Here is a 6,736-nt window from a genome sequence, read left to right as displayed (position 1 = left end):
CAATAATATTTAACTGTGCTACTTTTATTATTTAGGAATTCAAGAATTTACATCTGCATAAAATATTTCGGGAACATAAAGCAATTCATGCTTGTTCTGATCCCATAAATACACAATTTGTGTGAAACAGGAGAATTTCTTAATCAAATTAATTGAAAGGTGTGTATTTACACCCTGATAATGGAGTTTATAACATTTCTTTTCTATCCCGGATAATGGAGGTTCCCGGATAATCGATTCACGGATAATCGAGGTTCGACTGTATTATATTTGAATATTTATTAATGTATTTTTGAATTAAAAATATTATTTTTTCGCAAATACGGGACATAAAACGCGTAAGGGAGGCAAAAAGGTCTGCTTTTGGTGAAATGTGCTAAATAAGTACATATTTGCAAGTATCCCAACAATGCGTAACAAAAGGGTGTACTTCTTGTGTGTATGTACTTCTAGGACTTAAGCCCCTCCAATGATGTTCGTTGACCCACATTAAATGGAATTTCTCATAGCGGAGAGTATGAAACGTTCGGAAATCCAAGCTTATACGCATGAGAATTCTGATTGTTAGTGATGCTGAGTTAAAATCTATAAGATTACCACAGAAATACTATACAGGCCTCAGTACGGCATTAAAGCCAATGAAAGCCTCCTAGAAAGATAGTGTTAAGGACAAAGGTTAGCGCATCCTTATTGAGACAAATCTTCTAAAGGCATCCACATAAGTGTTAACTATGTTAGATAACATGGGGCTGCTTCGCCACTGCTGCGCCTTCGCCAGCGCCGATTTAATTGATGTTACATAAAGATCGTCGATGGGACAGTTACGAGTTAATCGAAAATCTACAACTTTCTCCTTTATGCAGCTTCAATAAAACAACTGTGGCCAAGCTGCCCCATGTTATCTTACATAGTTAACACTTATGTAAATGCCTTAAGAAGATTTTTCTCAATAGGGCATAATTTATTATCTTTATGTATGTTCATAAAAAACGCCGTTGTTAAAAGAAATCATCAAAATATAGCAATAATGTACTGTCGTTAAGACTTAACAACTACTTTTTTTGATTGTTAACTTAATAATAATTTTCGGTAATTAACGACAAAATTTACCGAGAAAAATTGTTAATACTGGTTACAGAATAGCACTTACCGAAAATTATCGGTAACTACCGATATTCGTCGTTAATTCTGTTGTTAAGGAGTTACAGAATCGCACTACAGAGCGTGGGAATTCCCCACGTAGACAAACACTTATCCCGCACACCGTTCCTCCTAATGGAGCATTGTTAGCCCCGGAGTATTGTTGCGGGAGGTAGATCAACAGCAATCACGATTAAACCACTACCGCTGGTTCCTATTAATCCGTCAAAAATGCTTCGAGCAATCAATTTTGATCATATGGTAAATTTTCCCAAATTGCTAGATTGGCCTCGTAAAATGACATTGAGGTTAAAGGAATCTCTGTGCATAAACAAAACAGATCCGTGGAGCACGGGCGGGTAACATGTAGGAAGCTCATGGGAACTAGAGGATGTGTCCAAATCGTAGAGGCAATATTGTATAGTACAATAGACTGGAACACGGACAGCCTACGCCACGCTGTATAATCGCAAAACCCACAATGCACAGGCCGAAAATGGTTTGCGTTATGTCTTTAATTTCTTTTTGACTCATGTTCTGAGTAATGGGGCTTCGACAAAAAAAAAAACACTGTTTTTATTATTATTATTTTTATTAATTGTTTTCTTTTGTATTAATGTTTTTAGGCCTTCTTATTAACAATAAAAGTTATGTGTTGCCTCGTTAGAAATTAAAGAAATTAATGCGAATGAAAATAGTAAACAAAGTACTCCCCATTATAGGAAGGTTTGTATATGAAACGTAACATTTGAAAGAAATGTAAAAGATTAAAGAAAATTAAGATACTTCAACATGGCAATGCCGCGTTAAAGGGTGAGGCAATAAGAAAGATTTCATTGATAAAAATGTAACCGCCAAATATATTTTTATGTTTGCCATTTTATCTTGAGTTTTGCACGAAAATAATATAATTGGCGCAAACACTCAAGAGAGGAGCGTTAAAAATGGCTACTGTAATTGGAAATATGGGAATGATATAAAAGGGGAACGTGAAAAATTTTAAAGACAAAGTATAACCTAAACTAGCGAAGGAAGTGTGTCGTATTGCCATGTATAAAAGTCTTGTGGTACAAGATTAAAAAAATAGTGGTATTTTATTTATATTTTTCTTAAATAAAAAATTGCAAGAAGCCTTTTAGGATATGTGTGGTTGTGTTGGCTGAAAAGAAAGCGAACCATAAGCATAAGTCACTCTTGGGCGTACAGATCCTGGAGGATAAAGGCTAGTCCAGTGGCCAACTTAAATAAATATATCCACGAGCAGTGCTATAAAGAAAAGGAAATTAATGTCCTGAACATGCATTTATATAAAATGAAGATACAAAAAAAAAAAAAAAAAAAATACAAAAAATTATAAATCAAAAGCCTGATATTGGGGTGGTACAAAAACTCCAACAGAGTAGGTTTCAAAACCGTAAAAGAACAATATCCACGACGTTTGTAAAGAGGCAGGAACGGCATAAGGAAATTGTACAGTGATAGTTTGTTGTACTATTAGTGAATAAGTTTGTTGCATGTTTTGGTGTTTGATTAGGAATACTATTTTATTAGTGACTAAGTAGTGTTAAAGCGAAGTTTGTTAGATAGGATTTACAAAGTGTGTAATAAGGTTAGGGAGGATTCTGATTGTCCAGAAAGTGCCCACTTAAGCGAGCTCATTAAGGTAGGCATAAATATACTATAGTTTTTTGGTGCTGGCGGCCATTAGCCAGCGCGCCTTTGTACATCCTTGATTTTTTTAAGCATATATTTTTGTTATTTTTCTTATCCAAACATTACTTTAGCAATTCGTCTTTGTAGGTCTGAAGGTTGTAAAAGACATCAAAAAAAAAAAAAAAAAAATAATAAATTTCTTTGATTTTTAAGCTGAGTAATAATGACTGCTTGAAGTATCCAATTAAGGGGATGATTCTTCGAAGGGCCCAGTTATATTTTTTGACGGATGTCTTGGAAGGGAGGGCCAGTGTGGGATGAGAACAACAAGTCCCCATGAGAGAAAGGGTAGCCTTTTGTGAGAGAGATGTTTTTTTGTTTGTAATTGCCTTTTTCGTGTTAGGATCTGGGCTGGGACAAACCGGGTTGGAACTCTACCTGAGGTGTGAAGAGCTGTCGAATAACTCGCCCTATCGCCGTAAAGAGGTCCATAACATTTTGATTTAATTAATTTACTTATTTCATTGTAACAAAGCATGTTTAGTTACACAATACAACATTAACTTATACTCCTCTGGAGTCTAGCTTAACCTTAAACAATTAAGTGTAAATACAATTATATTTTAAAAAAGAGAATTCGTTCATACTCAGTCATAGGCTACACCAATTTACAACTGCCCATCGTCTCCTCCACCAGTTTGCGCACCAATCTGTTTGGCGGGTCGGTTGCCTCGTACGGCATGTAGACCGAGGCTAGCACTAAGGCCATTCCGGTATCCTCATCTAGCCTCACTACTGTCGTATCGTCATCAATGTAGTTGTAGAGTTGAATAGGATGATCCATAGGTTATGTTTCTCAGTTACCGTATATGATGAGCAGTGGAGGGAGAAAAGGACAAGTGAAATAAAAACAACCAGTATTAATTCTTAATATAAATATGATTGCTGTTTATTTGTGTATTTCTTTTCTTACTACAACAAAGATTAGCTTTTGTAATCTGGGGTTGGCGGTTGGTTGGCGTTGTCGCTTCTAACGATAAAACAAAAGTGAACCCAGAGGTTCACGTGGACCGCAGAGGATCTTAGTGATCGCAGAGGATCTTCGTTTATTACTCCTACAACTACAATTATTCCAGTGAGAGAACAGTCTCTCCTATGTATCAAAATGAGCATACCAACAACAACCGTCGCCCGTTGGTATCTACACTCTCCGGTCTCCGCAGAGGGAACTTGTAGAGGTGATATCCAAGCTGTCAATCAGCAACCGTGATCGACTGGGCTCGGGAAGTTAAAGGTCAACGTATAACTAACTTATACATTGCCGCCCACCTTGATACACGTAAGCTTGTATCAACAATTAAAGCTGGAAATAATTGCAAAAACAATGAACGTAAATTCATATTTCAAAGTGAGCTATAATTCAATTTATAGATTTTCAAGAGAAGTTGCGAGCGATTCAATATACGTTTGAGGATTTAGTACAAGCAGTTTGTTTCAATATTTTGTTATCAGTACTCAGTGGTCGATTTCAATTTAAAATACGAAATTGTGAACAAGTAGTGGCAGGAACCGGACCGGTAAGAAGGTACCCGATAATAGATTTTTGGGCTAGCAACGAATTCAAAACTGTCTTTGTCGATTCAGCTTCAAAGATTTTTGGGTATAGTTGAGCTACAACTAGCAAATCTATTGGGCTGTCATCGAACGAATCCTCTAATTATAAATTAGGAATCCCAGCCTTTATTTCTGCGAGAACATTTTCCCCTTAATATTAGGCAAGACTAATGTTTTAGTTTCAAGAATTCTAGAAGAATTTTTAGGGGAAGACAATTTAAGAAAACAAGTTTCAATTGGTGTGCCTGATTTCGATTTATAAGAACAAGATCTACCATTGCAAAAATAAAGTCCAATAGCTTTTTTAAGTTTCTTAGAAACAGTTGAAACTTTTGACAATGTATCAATAATGGTACGGACAGTATGCGATTTACCATTATGAACTAGGTTTACTTTTGCGGTTCCCAAAAGCACACTATTATCTAAGGAAGAGTTTGGTGTTGTACGAAGACAGATCTAACAAACGATGCTCTCGACTTTTGACATCAGTAAAAGCCGGATTGGAGGATGCACGCGACAATGAAGGAATAAATACTCGACTTTTGACCTTGGTAAAAGCCGGAGAGGTATTTGACCGCGACAAAGAAGGTCTAAATACTCCACCTTTGACCTTCGTAAAAGCAGGAGATATTGATTTCGACAGAGTCGGGGGTATTGAAAAATGGTGAAGCAAGAACTTTACTATTGCGCAAGGTATTAGTGTCTGGATGATTGCTTTGGCGTTTGTTAGAAGAGCGGGTCGACATAGTACACTTAGACTCTCGACTTTTGACATTTGTAAAAGCCGGAGAAGTGCGTGGCAAAGTAGAACTGCCTTGTCTGGGCTGCGACAGAACATAACAGGGATTTCCACTTTTGATATCAGTAAAAGACGGAGACAGTTTTGATGTGGCCGGAGCAATAACTCTTCTAACTTGTGGTCGGTGAAGAAGGCTGTGTTGTCTTTGCTTGCATGTGTTGCAACTATTTTTGCTGTTACATTTCTTAACAGCATGACCACGACATAAGCAATTTATGCAATAATTATGCTTTTTCACAATCGAGAATTTGTCCTCAAATGATAGTTTAACAAACTGGGGGCAGAGACGAAGAACGTGGCTCTGGCCAGAAGAAATTGGGCAAGTATTTGTCAACAAATTTGTGGATCGAGAAGGTGATACATCGTTAGATTTATGTACTGACAACACTTTATTGGAGGAGCGAGATGAGACAACTTTCTTTGTGACCTGATTTCCGTACAAGTTTTCGATACAAGTCAATGTTTGTATCCTCTCTGTGAGGAAAACATCTAAGTCTCTCCAAGAAGGCAAGGACGACCTGTTTTTGATGCTTTGCTCCCACAGAGTCAATGTCAATTTAGGCAAACGCTGCAAACACATACAAACTATTATTGGATTCCAATGATCCGTGACGACGTCATAGACGGTCATTGCAGTTAGACAACCATTAAAGCCGCGTTGAAAAATTTTCAAATCAGAACTAGTTTCTTTATTAAAAGAAGGGAGATTAAGCAATCGCTGGATGTGACTATTTTCCAAAACACGCTTTTTGTCGTACGTATCCGACAAAGCTTTCCACGCTAAGGGGAAACTAGTGTTGGTGAGTGGAAATCTCGAAACAATTTCCTTAGCCTCACCTGTGGTCTTCTGCAACAAATAGCATAGGCGTTCAATGTCTGAAAGTCGCGAATTTTCAACAAATAGGGTTGTGAATAAATCACTAAACGTGAGCTATGGGTATCGGCAGGTAGTGTGGAGTTAGCAACAGGCTCACTAGAGCAAGTTGGGATGGGGGAAGTTTCTGGTGGAACAAATACGTTGGGACGCAAACCTGAAGAGAGCGTTTCTTGGAGATGGAGTTTCTTTAGAAAAGTTCGACAATTAATTTGGTGGAGTTGGCGATATTGGAGAAACTATAGCAAGTGAAGGAGTTTCAGTGCCTGAAGACTTAAGGCGTTTAATATGCTTGTCAATGGTGGACAAACACCGGATATAGGTCAGGTAGGATGTACCATATTTTTCCTCAATGACATCAGCCTGTGCAGTCTCGGATGTCGTGAGGTAGTTTTTGCACTCATCGTAAGCGTACATGAACTGCGAGTTTCGAGATTATAGACGTTATATGTGGATTAATCCGTTCAAAGGATGCTACACATTTCAAAAATATATCCGAAGCTCTAACAAAACGAGTGAGTGAGGTGACAGACATTTCGAAGTTTAAATGCTATTTTACACCATTGTGCTAACCACACAAGCGATGCTAGCAGAGAAATAGCTATGTGTACAGAGCAGAGAAATATATGGTACAATGAATAGCTGTTCGAAAGTGA

At 37.5% G+C, this 6,736-nt stretch overlaps 1 protein-coding gene across 2 annotated transcripts in view; it reads left to right on the top strand.

Annotated features, from left to right (window-relative positions):
• The window catches only part of Vps13D (vacuolar protein sorting 13D), a 672,569-nt gene that overhangs the window by 57,487 nt on the left and 608,346 nt on the right, over positions 1-6,736 (top strand). The gene's annotated exons all lie outside the window — the stretch shown is intronic.

Source organism: Musca autumnalis, unplaced genomic scaffold (genome assembly GCF_047663935.1).
Source record: "Musca autumnalis isolate F117 unplaced genomic scaffold, ASM4766393v1 scaffold_4, whole genome shotgun sequence".
Lineage (NCBI taxonomy): Eukaryota > Metazoa > Arthropoda > Insecta > Diptera > Muscidae > Musca > Musca autumnalis.
Note: the sequence above shows the minus strand (reverse complement) of the source record. Positions and strands in the feature narration are given on the sequence as shown.